Raw genomic sequence first — 17,526 nt, 5'->3', positions numbered from 1 at the left:
CTTCCACAAAGCAAGGCACACACCTCTTCAGTCTGAGTGTCGTCCAAGGAAACAAACTGCTGCTGCTGCTGCCAGTAATGAAGCTTACATGTAATCAGAAGGGGACAATAGAAAAGCTTTTCAGTCACCCCATAACCTGTGCTGCCGCCACAGCCCGGCCCGTGGTGAGCGGGCGCTGGGGCAGCATGTGCCAGCTCAGCGGGGTGCCAGCCCCAGCCTAGGCACTTTGCTGCCTTGGAGAATTTTTTGCCTAATTAACAGGGTAGGTGTGTGTGTGTGGGGGGGGGGGGGGGGGGGGGATTCTTTGTTTTCCAGACTCCTGCATCACAGACCAAAAAAAGTTCCTTTGCTTCTCCCCCTGCCTCATTTTCTGTGATCGCTGCTATTCTCAGGAAGGCATCAGGCACGTTGCAATCATGCCCCAAGCTTCATGTATCCTGCAGTGCGTACTGGCTTTGCCCTGAGCTTGCTGTTTTCTCTGGCTGAGCACAGGGGATGTGAACGTACAACTTGTGAGCAGTCCAAGCATCACTGCCTGTGTGCAGGTTTGCAGGGTGCTGAGGCCCGCACTGCACATCTCCATTACGGCTGCTGCCCAGGCTGGCAGGCTCAAAGCAATTGTGCAAACACACTCTTTTTTTTTCTTCATGTACATTCCCAGAGACTGGCAAGCATCTTGATCTGCAAAATGCTGTTTTGCAATTCCAGCTCGTGCATGCAAAGAAAACTGTGCTGGCTCTTAGTGCCCTGCAAACTGCTCACGGGGCCTCTGCAGCTCGTGCCACAGGAGGGGAGCAGCGTGCGTCCCCAAACAGGCACCGGCGGGTCACCGAGGCTATGGTGGGGTGGGAGTACTGGGGGCTTGCACTTCCCCCTAGGGAAAGGCACAGATGTAAGGAGGAGGAAAGGAAAGCAGCTTGGAGCACTACAGGGACCAGAGGAGAGACGGGCACTGCAGGTAGCAGCTTCTTGTAATTTGGCCACAGTGGGGCCGCAACTGCATGATTTCAGATGGCATAGTCCAAGAAAGGACTGTGACCAGAAAGGCATGACTGAGAATATCACAGAATGGTTTGTGCTGGAAGGGATCACAGAATCCACCCAGCCCCAACCCCTGCCATGGGCAGGATCCCCTGCCCCCAGCCCCATCCAGCCTGGCCTTGGGCACTGCCAGGGATGGGGCAGCCACAGCTCCTCTGGGCAGCCTGGGCCAGGGCCTCACTGCCCTCTGAGTGAAGGATTTCTTCCTTACAACCAATCTAAATCTCCCCTCTTTTAGTTTAAGCCATTACTCCTCATCCTATCACTACACCCCTGACACAGAGTCCCTGCCTGGCTTTCCTGCAGCCCCCTTTAGGCACTGGAAGGCCGCTGTGAGGTCTCCTCAGCACCTTCTCTGGGCTGAACAGCCCCAGCTCCCTCAGCCTGTCTCCACAGCAGAGGTGCTCCAGACCCTTCTTCATTTGTGGCCTCTGGATTCACTCTCATACATCCCTGTCCTTCAGGTGCTGGGGGCCCAGAGCTGAGCGCAGGCTCCAGGTGGGATCTCGTGAGAGCAGAGCAGAGGGGCACAATCCCCTCCCTCTCCCTGCTGCCCACGCTGCTTTTGGTGCAGCCCAGGATAAGGCTGGCTTTCAGGGCTGCAAGCACACATTGCTGGCTCATGGTGAGCTTCTCATCAACCTGCACCCCCAGGGCCTTCTCCTCAGGGCTGCTCTCATCCATTCTCTGCCCAGCCTGTGGTTCTGCTTGGGATTGCCCTGGCTGTGGTGCAGGACCTTGCCTTTGGCCTTGCTGAACCTCATGAGGCTCACATATGGAAGGTCACTCCTGTAAAAACAGGACTAGCTTCGGGTGTGGGAAGAAGCTGCCACTTGTGGGAGCACAGACAACCCCTGCCACTCCTCGGCCTGGGCCCCTGCACAGAGAAGCACCACTGGGTGCCTGCCCATCCTGCCTCCTGCTCCTTCAGGGACTCTGTGTGCCAACAACAACAAAAAAATGGGTCTCAAAACACTGCAGCAGCAGATAACTTGGATAAAAGCATGGAAGATGTTCTCACTTGGATTGCTGCAAACCAGAAACACCTCCACTGACAAAGATGCAGCAACGTCTGTCTGGGTGAGCAAGGCTGGAATCAAGCTGACAACAATTAGGGTTCTCTCATTATTTTTCTCCTCCGCTCCAGTTGTTTACACCTCTGCCTCCCTGCCTGCTCCCTGCTTTGACATGTTGAATAAAACGTATTTGTTCACAGTCTCACAAATCCTTTCTTGAGAGCCTTGCTTGCAATGTTCAGATTTCACATGGTCACAGGGTTTTGCCTTTAAATTTCAAGCTCCTTAGGGCAGAGACAATGTCAAATCAGTGTGAAACATCGTGCATACTAATGAGGCTATAGAAACAGCAACTGTACATGTAGTTAACATCTTTTCTAATCCGCATCCTTTAAGCAGAAGCATTTTGTAATCCACACTGCCAAGAATCAAGGGCAGAGAGCAGGGATGTCTTCCTCCTGCCATTAGATTTTACAACTAGCAAAGTACTTTCTCTGGTTTGCTACAGCACATCCAAACTGAGCATGTCTGTACACTGTGCTCTGGAGCCAAGCGATCTTTCTTCCCCTCTGTGACAAATTGTAACTCACTGGCTTCAGTTGCTCAGAATGTATCGCTCCCTGGGAAGAGTTAATAAGACTCCATAAAAAAGTTGTATTATAACAGCTTCTGGCAGGGGCCCATAAATACCAATCACCTCAATACAGGATTTTTGGCAGGTATTTAGGTGTAATTTTCCATTCAAATGGCTATTTTATGAAGAATCCACAAGTAGTTGCTGGTCATTTCACTCGAGCTTGGATGAACTCTGCACAGCCACCCCTCTCGGAATGGGCTCCGTGCCTTGGGACGCAGCGAAGACACGGGACTGCAGACCCCAGCACCTGGATGCCACAGGGTGGAGAGCAAGAGGTTACCAGTGGGACCTGGAGAAACACATCCCAAGATGACCTTGTGACTTTAGACAGACATGATGGGGAATATTTCACTCACCACTTCAGGATTTTGAGATGGGCAGCTGAAGAGACAGGCAGGATTTGGAGATGGGCTTCCACATTGTTCAGAAGCCTTCCAGTCTCCCTCATGGAAGACTTTGAGCAAGATTTTGTGCCACTGAGATGGCCTTCCCTGCTCCTCTGTGTTCATCCTCACAATTTCAAGTGTTAGTGCTTTCATGTAAGAACCTAACGCAAGACAACAGTTCAAAGGTGAAAAGCATTTTACAAAAGAATGAAAATCATAACAGCATTCAGGAGACTCAAAATGACTCATTTCCCGAGGGGAAATTATTGGTATTCTCTCTGCAGCTACTCTGCTGGTGTCAGTGTTATTAAAAAGACAGAGCAGGAAGACAGATAAACAAGGAAGTCTTAAAAGGCAAATACATTCTAACTAGTGGTTATCACTGCACTTAATAATTAGGGTACTAATTAAGAGGGTAAGTAACACACTAGCTATTAGCTTCTGGTAATTAGTGTTGTGTTTTTATTTTTTTCTCTAGATAATAACAAACTGCGAAGAAAATAAAAAGACCTGAATCCATTCCGCTATTCACCCTGTTCACATCATGAATACCTATTATTCTTATTAATATTAATCATTACTACCACAAAATCTTCCCAATGTTGCAGCACCTTGTAGCTTACCATTTTACCCATACAGACTGGACCTTGCTGGTGTCTAATGGGATTTCCAATCCCGACCCATAAGCCTTACACTGCCCGAGCTTAGTTCCCTTGCTGTGCTGGTGCTCAGGGATGCATGCATGTGCAGCTGATCACCGTGGGTATGCCACGGCACAGCATGATGCTACCATCGCTGGTGAAAGCACAGCAAAACTCCTTCTGAGAGCAGGGCCAAGATTTTTCAGAGCAGTGTCCTCATAGGTGGGAGACTTGGATTTAAATGCCTGAAGCCAAATCAAGACAGAAGTGAGTCTGAGTTGTCTCCTATACCCATCAGTCCAATGGCAGGATGCACTTAGGGATAACATACCCAAGAATTTTCAGTCCTTCTTCCCCCTCAAACACAGCCCTGCAAAGAAGCAGAGAGCAGTGCCCAGGCCCCACTGTGCTAAGGCAGGTGGAGGGAGGAAACTTCTCTGCAGGGTGCAGCATAGGCTGACCTGCCCCTGCCTCATGGCTCCCCAAGCACTTCAAACCTCATCAGTTATCACAAGGAGCAAGAAGAGATACAAAAGGATGTTTCTTCAATATCCTTTTTTCAAGATGTGAAGAATAGGGCCATAAGAAAGTGGTATGCAGCGTGTGCACCTGTGTCAGCATTTTGGTTGCTGTCAGGAGGGAGCAAACCTCCCCATTGCCCTCCACTCACCACGCTTCAGTTTGCACTGCGGAGCACGAGATGAGGGCTGCACCCCTTGGGGTTAAACCCTCAGCCATGCACCTTGTCTGCCAGCCTCTGGGACCTCACGTGGCTCGTGGGGAACCATCCCACGGGAACGTGCATGGTACAGATGTGGACTTACCTCCACACCCACGGCATCACACTGCTTGCCAGTAGGGATACAGCCAGTGCTGCACTTGTTCAAAAAGGACTACACTTCGGGTAAGCAATTAGCCATATGGTTGTTTATGACTATTTGTGCAGAAAAAGAAGATGCTCAAATTATGTGAATTGGGTTAAAAGTAATTCAACAATAAAGATATTGAAAAATCTCACATTTCTATCTTTTTAATGTCTCAAAGAAGAGTAACAGATGACTATTTGCTTGTATGTATTGCTTTTGCTGATTTCAGGGCGTTTATTAAGATGATAAAAATACTTAATGCTGAGCTACATTCTGTGTGTTGACTTTCAAAATAAATCTTTGTGTGGGCAGTGGGTAGATTAATACTCCCAGATTAGCCCATGGATAAGAATATCCATACAGCCAAAGTAGTTGTAACAGGTCAATAATGTAAAGAAGTAGTATCTTGCGAAAGCACTATTTTTCTAAAAGAGATGTTGAATGACTATACACAGCTGGACACAACACACAGATGCTAGATATCAATGAAATTGAGTCCTGTTTGGGGTAAAACACAACTGCCACTCTAGCTAACAAAGTTACAGAACTTCAGTAAAAGACAATGAAGAAAATGTCACACCTCACCTTGCTTTTAGACTTCCCTCTTACACCTATCTCCTCACACACTTCTGGAAAGCATGGGAATGGCTCTCAAAGCACTATTGTTTCAAGTGAACTGGACTTTCATTGACTTCTAGAAAAAAAACACTTGGAACAACAAAATCAAGAGTTATTATCTGCTAAAGCCATATTCCTGTGCTTTCATATATTACAATACCATTTTCTGAGCAGACAGACACACGTGCACGTACATTGGTCCCACTGGGGAAACAAGGTTATTTAAAACAAACAAACACACACGTAACTAACAGCAAATATAAGCTTGTTAGAAAATGTTTTTTTTAGTTCATGTTATATAAAATGAATCAGGTGCTAAATTCAAAATTGTTGGTAAGTAAACAGTAGGTAGCATTATAGAGAGCCACTCTTCATAAAATTCTAATTATCCCTCTCCGATTTGTTGTGACATGCCCTTGCACAGATTATGGGTTTGGACCAATGCCCAGTCTTCTTTGAAAATGCAAAGTAATCACGAGAGCTTTGCATAACCTCTGATTGGTTTTCTGTGTACGGTTAGGACATTTTGTGAAGCTGCTGCAAGTGAAGGTAGCTCGAGCTGTCTCACTGGCTTCTGCTCACCCTTTCCTGGCTCCTGAGGAATCAGAATTTCTCCCCATTGTGCACGCTGCAAAATAGTGCTCCTCAGAGACCCTTACTGATGACCCCTACAGAAACTCACTCTAAAGTCATTCATAAAAAGCATTTCTCTCAAGATGCTCTCCATCAGCCCCCCTGGCAGGGTTTGCTCACACGAGCCAGATGTTGTCCATGACCCAAGGCCACTGCGCTGATGCAGCACTGTTTGGGGCTGTGCTGTTCAGCCGTCTCCTGGGGGCAACTCCCATTGATGTTTCCATATGTCAGGAACGTTGGAGAGTGAAAATAAAAGGGGTTTCATGATGTTCCTCTTGAGTCTTTCAAGTGGGAAGTAAAGGAGAGCACTGGTGGGTTTGGGAGCAAACAGGTCACCAACGTTTCTTTCAAATTACCATGGTGTTTTTTTGGGTCTCAGTCCTTTGTGTCCTAGCACACAAGGTAAAAGACATCTGGGTAGACACAACCTCCATGAAAACCCAAGAACCAAGGAATCCCAGCCCATGAGCCTTGGGTGTGGAGCACTTGCCATCCCCATGGCCCAGTGCCTCACCACTGCAGTTTGATGAGCGCTTAGGACGTACGGGGCAATAACCAGTACATCAGCTCTAACACACTGCATTGTGTATTTAACCCCAAGGCTATTACCATTATCCAGCTTAGCCAAATGAACGCAGTAGAAAAACATTTACAGTCGCTGGAGGATTAATCTTCTGAATGATGCATGGACGTGAGAGAAAATGCCTTTGATTTATATAATGCTGTACTAGGGGATATAATTTCAATTAGTAATTGTTAATTTTGATTTAGTAGGTTACACACTAGATATAGCAAGTTTATCATGGTTACATTATCTAATTTATTACTATATATATTTACTGTAATGGGAGCATATATTAATCAATAGATACACTGATAAACTAGGGACTACTCACTGCACTGCAACACTGAAATAACACAGTCAGGCCAGTAACAGACAGACGACTGTCAGATGCTATGAATGATGCATCTCATTCTCAGTTTTATCCTGGAACAAATAAAAAAATAGGCAATGATTATCAGGTTTTGAAATTAATATATCTGTTTTAACAGGCAGTATGTCAGATGTAGTAGCTAAGGTACTTGCCCAGAGAGTCCAATTCTTCTCCAAGTGGATGATTTATATATTTTAATATGAAATGTATCACTTACCAAACAGTTTTTTCAGTACTTGATATATACATTCCACCTGCCAAGAACATTTTGATGCTGTAATATATCCCATTGTCTTGCTTCTTTCAGAAGAATCGGTTTCTAATTCTTTCCATGCCTCCTGTGTCTGAACAGTATCAATCGCATCTTTCACAAAATGAGTCTTCTGATGGCTACACCAAACCTTTGCCCAGCGCTCTGCAGAGTCCTGTGAGCAGCTGCCCTGGAGCAATCGGGACCTTGTGAGAGCAGCCACGAGCCCCCTCCATGCAGGGCCACAACAAGCACCTTGGATGTTCCTGCCTTCTTCCAGCCCACAAATTATTTTATACATCTAAGTCAGAAGAGCGGGATGTTCCCAGCCACTGGGCAGAAGGAAATCAGCACCCGGCTGTGACAGCCATCGACAGCTTCAGTCCCGTCGGCCAGGGGAAGGGCGTCCCTTTTTGCCTCTCCTTCTCCAGCGACCTTCTTCCCAAAGCTGTGTGGTGCCAAAAGCTGTTTGTCTAACTGATTCTCCAAGCCTTTGCAACTGCCTATGCGGCACGCTGCAACCCCCAGCAGCCAATACTCACCTTGTGTTTTCCTTGCTGCAGAATGTACATCCTTTTGTCTTGTTCTTCTGGAGACAGCCAGGGGACACCAGGGAAATGGGCCCTTCACCTGTGACACGGCTACTGTCACAGCTCAGGCTTTTCTTTTCCATGACAAAACGCTGCTCACAGGTCATTTTTCTCTGACTTCTCATTCTTCCTGCTGCCTTTCAGCATACTGCAGACTCATCTGTATCATTCTCGTACCGCACTGCCCAGAACTGGAGGCAACAGCAGGCACAGACCTCACCACTTCCAACCAAAGCAGAATAACAGCAGTTTGCCACGTGCACAGGACATATCCAACAGCGCACAATAACACGTGCCATGTTGCACCACTTCATTGGTCTGTATTTAGTTTGTCAATGTGAGCTACAGCATTTCCCCATCTTGTGCTCGGCGGTTCATGTATCCCTTTTATCTTTCCAGTCAACCTCAGCATCCCATGGGCAGCACTGATGCACCCCACGATGAGACAAGGGATGCCAACAAAGTGACCAAGCTCTGAGATAAGGCCCAGGTCGAGGTTCCTGTACCTCACCCACTAACTACATCCCATCAGCATCCCCACGGCAGCAGAGCAGACGGCTGCTGTGGCTAACAAACACCCAGGTTATTTGGCTGGGATGAAAAGAGAAAGCAGACGTTTGGCTGACAGGTGGATGATGGACAGTGCACAACCCTGAGGGGAAAGGGAATTGTTACCTGTAGACACGAGTGACTATAAATCATGCCAATGGCAGAGGGAATCCATCAGCACAGACCAAAAAAAGTACTTGCAGCTCAGCAAAAGTAATTGGTGAATTTCCGAGAAACACAGGAGACAGAGAATGGCTTTTTGACTACCACCACCAAACTCCTCTTCCCCAAAGCAGATCTAGAGAGCACAAATGTGTTACGTACAGGATTTCCAAGGCCAAGTGCAGCAGAAAGGCCACTGTTTGTAGAGTAAGCAGGAGCGCTGCTTAGCATATGAGGAGCATATGCAGCAGAGGAAAACACACTCTAGTTCCAGCACTGAAACTAAAACAGCCCCAGAATGTAGATTTAAAAACCATCTGCAGGTTTCTAAGTAACCAGCCTGATTTTTCTGATGCGTTGAGGGCTGACTGGTTCCCAGTGAAATCAATAGGAGATGTCAATTGCTTGGTGCTTTTGAAAATCAGGCCAACTCTTCAGGAGTGTTCGCAGGGGCCTGAAATGCCTGATTATGCCCCATTTGAAGTCTGAGCCTCGATACACAGCACCGCGCCTGCTGTTCGGAAACGTGTCTCACAACACGCACATCCTCGGCGAGGATGAAAGAGGAACCCTCCCTGCGACAATCAGACAGGGGACAGAAACCTCTGCTTCTTCTCCCCTCCTTTCAAATTGGATGTACCTAATCTTCAATTAGGAAATGGGAAAAACCCTTTTATAGATGCTGCAGCACATTGTCAGATGCCGCATGTTACATAATGCAGATACAAAGGAGTGGGAACTTGAATTTGCAGGAAAATAGAAGCCAGGATGTGCACCTAACTGGGACCTGTCCTAACCCACTCCTGGGCAGAAAGTAAGCCAAGGGGTGAGGACAGGATGAAGCAGAGTTACATGTGAGCCTTACAAAATATATTTCCTAATTAAAAAATAAAATAAAATCCAAATACTTGCTCTGAAGCTCTGTCTTCCTAGTGCTGGCTACCGGCATACTTCACTAAGCACTTTGGCTGGGTCTGGGGCAGGTCGGGTGCTCAGCCCTCGCCTCCTTTATTACCATTTGGTGCCGAATGGCTGCGTTGGAAAACGCACCGCGTCCTTCCTTGAGAGCTTTCCCACCTGGTGCACGCTCTGACATCTGTAAGTAGTAATTTAGTGCTGAATCACACAACAGAACTGACTATATCCTTTATAAATTCATAAATCCCGGGAAGGACAGTTTTCCTATTATGGCTGCAGTATTGTTTCAGTGGTATAGCCTGCATGGCTGAAGGAGAGACAGTAAATTGTGATGCTGTGAAATCCATTGTATTTATATATGAGGCTGCTTTTGGTCTCCATTTCCTAGTCACAAATAAACCAAGATCTTTGGGGTTTGCAATGGTGATATGTATAGACTGCAAATGGTGACACATTAAATCAGTTGGCTCCTATATTTTATTTGTGTTATTTTATTGTTTCCTGAAAGCTGACGAGTACTTTTCTCATCCTACAGACTCTTTACCATGAGGAGAAAGTCTAGATGAGCTTAGGCTTTCTTCACAGTCTTCCTTTAACATATATGAGGCCGTGATTTATACATTTACAGCCATGCCAACCTTGCAGCAGACACAAGCAGCATGAAAAAATGCATTTCTATTTAAGAGAATGCATTTTCTATTCAAAGCATTTTCTGAGTTTTTGGCAGTACCACTGTGTCTAGAATATAGTCCTGGCCCAGGACCAGAGGTGTTAAGACAGTGCCATCACAAAAGGAGGATTTTCACAAATCCACATAATGCAGTACAAACCCATGCACATGAGATGCAGGCAGGTGATCATATGCTCTGCTCTGGTCCCCAGAAGTTAAATATCAATAGTTTTAAGGGACCACGCAAGGAAGGGAACATCTCCCACTGTAAATTCACTCAAAAAGTTAAAAAGAAAATTAAGGAGGTGAACCTACCTGAGCTGTGCGCCAGCTGTGTGAAGGAAACATTTCTCTTTCTAAAACAAATCAATGAGAGTGCTGCAGGAAGGACAGCCATTCTGTAAATTTCAAATCAGACAAAGATGACAGAAACCGGTATAAAGGGTGTCAATAGCTACTTTGATGGAAACGATATCTTATATATATATATATATATATATATATATATATATATATATATATATATATATATATATATATATATCCATTTATACCCTGCAAATTGTGCATTTGAGTAGGGGGTATTCAAGAAACAGGAAAAGAAAAAGCGCAGGGACTGCTCTTGGTGCTGAAGGTACACATTTAGGTTGTGAAAGGAAAACAAAACTAAACAAACAAACAACAAAGCATCACCAGAGAAGAAAATACATAGACTGTCAGAAGGATGTAACAGGATTTCCTCCAAGACCTGCTTAATACTAGGGAAGTGTTGCAGCAATCCTGTCCACAGCAGCTATTTCAGCAAGACTAATTCACAGAGTGCAGATGAAAAGCTCAAGTGTTTGGAAACTGGTTCTTCTAAACGAGGTTTTGTGTTTGTTTTTGTTTAATTCACACCCTCAAAGTGGCATTAAAGGTCTAGGATTTTTATTATGTTCTGCTGAAGTAAATGCATTTATGCTACACGAAGCAACTTCAGCTTACTGCTGAAATGGCTTCATGTTCTAATTAGTCAAATACAATAAATGGGTTGTTAAATAGTGCAGCTTATCCTTCTGCTTTGACTTGTTTACTACTTCTCTGCAGCACTCAATAAGCCTTACAAATAATTCTGTAATTCTCTGCAATCAAATTTCTACAGATAAACTTCGCTGTTCAGGTCTTGCCTTTTTGGTATGTAAGCTTGGGGAGGATCTCTAAGGAATATCTAGAACCCCAACAGAGACGCACCTGTGAAAAGACAAAAAGCAATGTAATTTCTTCTGCATCTGCCAAAACCAGAGCTCCACATTACACGGGATGCCAGTGAGAAGAGCAGGGGGAGAAGGGCAGAGCGCAGTTCCGTGCCCTGGTTAAGCGAGCAGTGATTAACACGTTTTGCCAGTCAAACTTTGACTGGTGGTAAGCTCTAGTAATCTTCTGGCGTTTGATTAATCCTTTTATTTCTAGTGTGATGGTTGTAAAAAATCAGAATTTAGACAAGACTACAACTGATGCAAGATTAGCAGGCTTCGAACTCATCATACGAAGGATAAGCTGTTAACACCGAAGGACTGAACAAGGAGCAGCAGCACCCATGCAGGTGCGTGCTGCCGCAGCAGGGTGCAGAGGGCTCCCCTTACCTGTCCCAAGGCTCCCGGCACACACAGCACTGTGCCAGGAGCTGGAATAAAAGTTTTCCCTGTGACATTCAGCGAGGCAAAGGCTGCAGACAGGACTGGAGCTCGTGGTGGTGCTGCTGCTGCCAGCACAGAGCAGTGGGGGAAAAGCGCACGGAGCCAAGCTGTAAAATTCTTCTATCTTTAGATGCTAAATACTGCTTAGGATATTAAAAGCCACTACAGTTCACATACTGAACACCCCCAAAAGATGCTCAGGAATCAGTAATGTCAGGAAAGCATCCTCTTGTTGCAACCTAATGATGCGGATTTAGGCACCTCCTTGTCTGAGGACTCACGAGCCCCACCATTCCCGCAGCCCGGTGCTGTGCTGACCTTTCAGCAGTTCCTACAGCAACAAGCTGGAGCAGATGTTGCAAACAGAAATGATCAGAAACTTCTCTGGACTCAAATATAAAAGCCAAACGTTTCTCAGCTCTATAAAGATCTGTTGGTCATCTTCTTCCAGTAAGTGGGGCTTTGCACATCTCACCCCTAACAATGTTCTCATTACAATCTGAACTGTTAGAAAAGGTCTTTGGTTCCTTACTCTGTTTCCTCATTGTCCATCCCAAACAAACACATCTCTTTGTAGCATCCTGTAGGCTGAGGAAAGGACGAGTAGAGAGCAATGGTAAAGCTGTTGCTGTAAACATGAAATAGTTTCTTAATGAAGAGGAAACTTGAGGGTCCTAAATAGCTCTGTGCCTTCTTTCTGAAGGACCTAAACCCACTGGTCCCTGTCTGCCCCCTACACTGGGTACTTAGATTCCAAAGAAATGAGGTTTGTTTAAGTCCTTGAAGAATAAGAACAAATAGCACATCCAGGTTCTTCCTGAAAGAGCTGCCCAGTAATAATTCAAACAGATTAAATCTCTCTTGCCTATCCCCAGTGAGCTCTCAGCCAGTTGAAATCCCATCTCCAATAAAGCAGATGTAGACATTTACGTGGGAAGTTTTTAACTTCAATGGATTACTGCATTTTACAAAAAGAAAGCAAGAAGTAAAAACAAAACAAAACAAAACAAAAATGTACACAGTGTGCTGCCAGAACCAAGTCAGAACCTCCTGCCAGGTTTGGACACAACTGTCTCTCTGCTGGGAGGCTCCGTCCATCCTCCTGAACACGTTCTGCCTCCCAGGCCTGTCTCTGACCCACTGCCTAGTGCAGCCCCCTGCTTTCCAGCACGGCCCAGTGCTCCCAGTCAGCAGCAGAAGAGTCAGAGGAGCAGGACAGGAATGAAAGCTGGCCCCGTTAGCTTCCTGATCCTCCTGATCACATACCAAAGGGGAAGAAGAAGGGGCTTTTGCTGCAGGACTCCCTTTATCCTTTGCCTCTCCATCTGCCCAGGGATTTCCAGCTGCAGCAGACCATAAACACCAAGCCCCAAAAGAGTCAGGTGAAGTCCTTCCCAGAGACAGCGCAGGCACCTTCAGGTTGTCTTCTAACAGCAGATCTAAAACCCTCAGCTCGCCTCCTGATACCCAAAGTGAATTTCGCTATTCTGTAAAGCTCTGAAAGGCAGCAATGCAATTAGATTGAATGCGCTTTTCAAATCCCTCTCAGCAACTGATCCCTGCAGGAAAAGTGCTTGCATTTCACTCCAGGTTCCAGGTATTCGCTAAGGACAATGGTAGGTGAAAGACACGGATGCTTTGTACCACAAATACTTTGCACACATGCTATTGTGTTGAGCTCGCACAGACATGCTCTATTTAGATAGAGACGTTTTGATAAAGAGGCAAAATCATCTGTTGCAGGTAGAGAAACAAACTGCTGGAGCTGCAGGGAGCTGATCGAGCCGAGCCTCCTGAGCCGTAGCGTGGCGCTTTGAGCATGGCCTCGGCTCCTCGGCTCGGGGGAAGGCTGCTTTCCTGACACCGCCTCGCAGCAGCTGACTTGAACACCACTGCATCTTTTCACGCCGACAAGGAATTAGGTCAAAACTTTCTAGGAAATTTCTCCCGCCTGTTTTGGAGCTCAGTTCAAAAGATCAAAGTAGAGGAGCTCTGTAGAATCCTGTATCTCACGTGGAAATGAAACCTTAACAGGAAGAAATCTTGTGACTGAATACTGCTGAGCTGACATCCAGGGGCTTACTGCTTTAAAAACCCCAGCACAGCTCAGCAGCAGCAGCATCTAAAGCAAAGAAAGTGAGTAAACATAAACCAGCCCTTCCATCAGCGCCCACCCCAAGCACAGAGATGCCATTCATTTTGTTAGTGTTGTGGCATCGTTTCATTTCCCCTGCTCCCATCTCCACCAGCAGCTTGGCTGCAAAGAGCCACTTTAGCCTTTTACCAACTGTAACAAATCTTATCCTAGCAGTGGAGTTCTTGTCAGTAGTTAGAGCTCCTTGCTCATGTTCAGTATTAGCGTTCTTTCTTCTAAAGCACTATTTTGATTAGATGATCTCTTCCCTGAGAAAAAACACTTACGGCCAGATTTTTAAAAAGCTATTAGGCTCCTGCTTAATTTAAATGTGTAACAGCAGGCAACTCAGCCTAATTCTCTACTTGAGCACATAGTCTCCTGATTTATACACACGAGTGGAATAGCTTTTGCAGATGCACATTTTGCCTCTTGCTTTATCCTCCTCATGCATTAAGAACTTACCTTTACTTATGATTTTCTTAATTAGCACTTAAATTACACAAATAACCACTTAGCATACAGACTGCATTGACCAATTTCCTGTAGCTGCTTTGAAACAGAGTTCAGTGCACTTCTTTCATCCCAAATCATCCCACGGTGTGGTAGTTTTGGGGCCAGCCCCACATTTAAGAGAGAAACATGTGAGTCATGGGGAGAACGAGCAGAAGGTTTAAGTCCACACATCAACTCCTCCCAGGCAGCCAGAGGCAATGTTGAATCTCACGGTAAAACAACTTTTGCCACTGATACATCTTCTTGCAATTTCCACGCTGGAACCTCCACAGGTTGTGCTGATTTATGAGGTCATTTGTCTGTTGACAATTGATTGAATTAACTACTGCAGAAGAGCATTTCTGTCCCAGAATGGGGAAAGTTGTTTTAACTTTTTTTTTTGCTACAGTAGTTGAAAAGAGTGTTTGGAAATGCAGCTCATCTCTGTATGGTGGCTAATTTCAAACACTCCTGGGACTCTTACAACTTTCTTCAGAAGATTCAAAAGAAACAAAGACCTTGATCAGGGGAATAGATTTTGTGTTGTTTCTTTTTTTGGAGCAGAGAAGAGCAGGTTGCAGGATATGATGTTTAGAAATTTCTTAAGCATATAATTATTGCTGATTGTAATTTATACTGGAATACAGCTCTGTGAGCATCACTTTCCAAAACACTTTCACCCTTTTTCCTGAAAAGACACCAGAAAATCAAGCTTCTGCTGAGACAGACTGCAACTAAGACTGCCACCTAAGGACAGCACATACAAAGTAACACGGAGCAGACGCTAATGCTGTACACTTCATGGTGCAGACTCCAAGCCGCAGACAAAAACGCTGTTGGACTGGAGCTGCAAAACCTGGGACAATTCCTGATATTGTGGGCAAGTGGGGACTGAGCACAGAAACACCCAAGGGCATGTCCTAACACCAACAGAGTAACATACACCTTTGTGTGGATTGCTACATAGGTCTACAACCCCAGCTGGATGACGGGGAAGGGGGATGCAAAAGAAATAGTTAAATGCAGCAGACAGTAGGCAGCACACACTTTTCTCCTGCACAGCTCCAAGTGGCCACAGAACAAGACCAGCGGGGTTTAGGCAACCACTGACTACGCAACCAAGGCCAAGGGTCACATCTAGTCTTCCTAGGAAGGTGTTTGCTCAGTTAAGTGCTCTCGCTCATCGTATTTTCAATATTGCATGGACTGGACAATAGAACAGAGTCAGTGAAAAGCAGCATTAACTGGTAGTGACCCTTCTTGTATCAGGGTCACCACCAGAGGGGCAACGGTACTTCCAGTTCTCTGAAACTCAGCAACTTACCCTCAGAACAAGATCCCACCAGGCTGGATTCTTAATTGCCCTGGTGTTTCTGCTTCTTCATGCTCTTAAACTTACCAGAACTTCAACATTCAGATTCTTTTTTTATTTGTTTGTAAAGTTATGCTAAGTTCTTCTTGCATGCAGTGTTGTAGTACACCTTTTGAGCCATCTGTTGTACTCCATCATTAATATTTTAGTACAGTTTTTCTTTAGAAACAGTTCTTTGGATCATCTTGTGTGTTTTTTTTTGGCATTGATTCATCTTTTTTGTTGTTGTTGTTCACATCTCACTTCTCAAGGCTAAAACTCCACAGGCAGGATTTCCATCAATTTTAGTTTGAGTTCTCACCTGATTAGAAGCTGCAGCAGAAAGTTTTACAGTCGCACTCAGGGCATAAGGTTTCTGCTTCTCCTGACGCATCACTATTTCAAGATTTGATTTCAGTCAAAAGTGCACAACACAAGTTCCTTTCCAAAATTCCCTGTAAAGGAGAAGATACTGAAATTAAAAACATCAATAATTATAATAATAATGAAAGTAAAAAAAATCTTTCTTCCCAAATAATACTGAGGTAACCTGAAACACTGTTTTCTATTTACTTATTTATATTTCCTATTTGACTCAATCCCATGACAAACCAGTAACAGTATTTCTACTCACCACATCCAAGTGTAAGAATATTTCTTGGTAATGCTTAACAGGAGTTGTTCTGACCTGAAAATAAAATGTAACATTCATCTGCCTACAGTACGTGAGTAAATAAAAAAGAAATATTCTACTGGGATTATACCATATGAAACAATTGGAAACGCTGGCGTGATTTGACATGTAACAGCCCATTTTTCTGGTCTTAACAGGCCATGAAGTCACATAAAATAATAAAGCAAGATTAAAAAGAGAGGAGGTTTGTAAGAAAAATGCATTTTTGATCTTTTCTCAGAAAGAAAGTTTCTCTTCTGTGCTTTTTCCTACACCTCTTTTAGAGCTGATAGGCATGACACTTTTCCCCAACCACACTAACAGTCAATAAAACAACCAAATCCTTTTGCAGAACAACCCTAACTGAACCAAACTAACTGACAGTTAGCTGATCCCTAACTCCAGTGGCTTCTTCAGCTCCCACCTGTGTCGGCTGCTGTTCTGACACTATCAGACTGCTCAAACGGGGAAGTTTTGCAGCAACTCTCACCAAGGCTTAGCTCACCAAACTGGAGACATCATCCTACAACCCTACCACCAGTCAGAAATCCTCCTGAGGACTGCTCTGATGCTGGGTTAAGCAAAGTGGGGCCACTGATGGACTTGATGCTCCGTAGATGAGGGACAGCCCCGGTGCATAGCATGGACAGGGAGGATCACCTTTTGGACTGAACGGGTCATTTCAGTCTCTGCAGACATCCTACAGCCTACAACGTACAGCAGAAAAGGTCACAGGGTTACCCACCGTGGCCTGCTGCATCTGTTCAGCAGGTGGAGATGGACAGTCATTGCAAGTCTTTGCCTCCTTTTGCAGTCTGCGCTACTCAAGAATTAAATCATTTCACTGTTTCATCATTCACTTGGAGATAAGGTACCGTTGGTCCTTCAACATGGGAGTCAAGGAACAAAGAAGAGAATTAATGGTGGAAACAGCCCCAAACAAAAACAATGCAGTTAATGATTGATGATACATTGAAATCACTACAGCTGAAAATATTCTTTCCTTCCACCTAGTACTCCATTCATTAGAGGGGACTTAAATTTCTCTGGTTCTCAAGTTTCTCCTCTCAGCTGAGATCTTCAGGCAAGATCTGGGTTGCAAAATTCACATGGAAGTCTTAGGGGAGTTATGGTCCCATCCCATAATACCAGGTTCTGGGATGAATATGTATCATAAAACAAGCATCTTTTGAGGTATTTCTCTTTGCAGTATTAAGATGATATCAGCCTGCAGAGAACACATACACAGAAATTTTGATTCACAGATTCTTGAAGTGTATTT

At 45.0% G+C, this 17,526-nt stretch overlaps 1 long non-coding RNA gene across 1 annotated transcript in view; it reads right to left on the bottom strand.

Moving 5' to 3' along the window:
• Positions 1 to 3,255: 3,255 nt before the first annotated feature.
• Positions 3,256 to 17,526, bottom strand: part of LOC106018900 (uncharacterized) — a 72,911-nt gene continuing 58,640 nt past the window's right edge. Inside the window, exons 10-13 of the long non-coding RNA XR_011812592.1 lie at positions 16,990 to 17,127; positions 15,894 to 16,026; positions 10,231 to 10,313; positions 3,256 to 9,423 (exon numbers count right to left, since the gene is read on the bottom strand). This is a non-coding gene — a long non-coding RNA (uncharacterized lncRNA). The remainder of the gene's footprint in view (positions 9,424 to 10,230; positions 10,314 to 15,893; positions 16,027 to 16,989; positions 17,128 to 17,526) is intronic.

This window comes from Anas platyrhynchos, chromosome 13 (genome assembly GCF_047663525.1).
Source record: "Anas platyrhynchos isolate ZD024472 breed Pekin duck chromosome 13, IASCAAS_PekinDuck_T2T, whole genome shotgun sequence".
In the NCBI taxonomy this organism is placed as follows: Eukaryota; Metazoa; Chordata; class Aves; order Anseriformes; family Anatidae; genus Anas; species Anas platyrhynchos.
The sequence above is the reverse complement of the archived record's forward strand: the minus strand, read 5'-3'. Positions and strand labels throughout refer to the sequence as shown.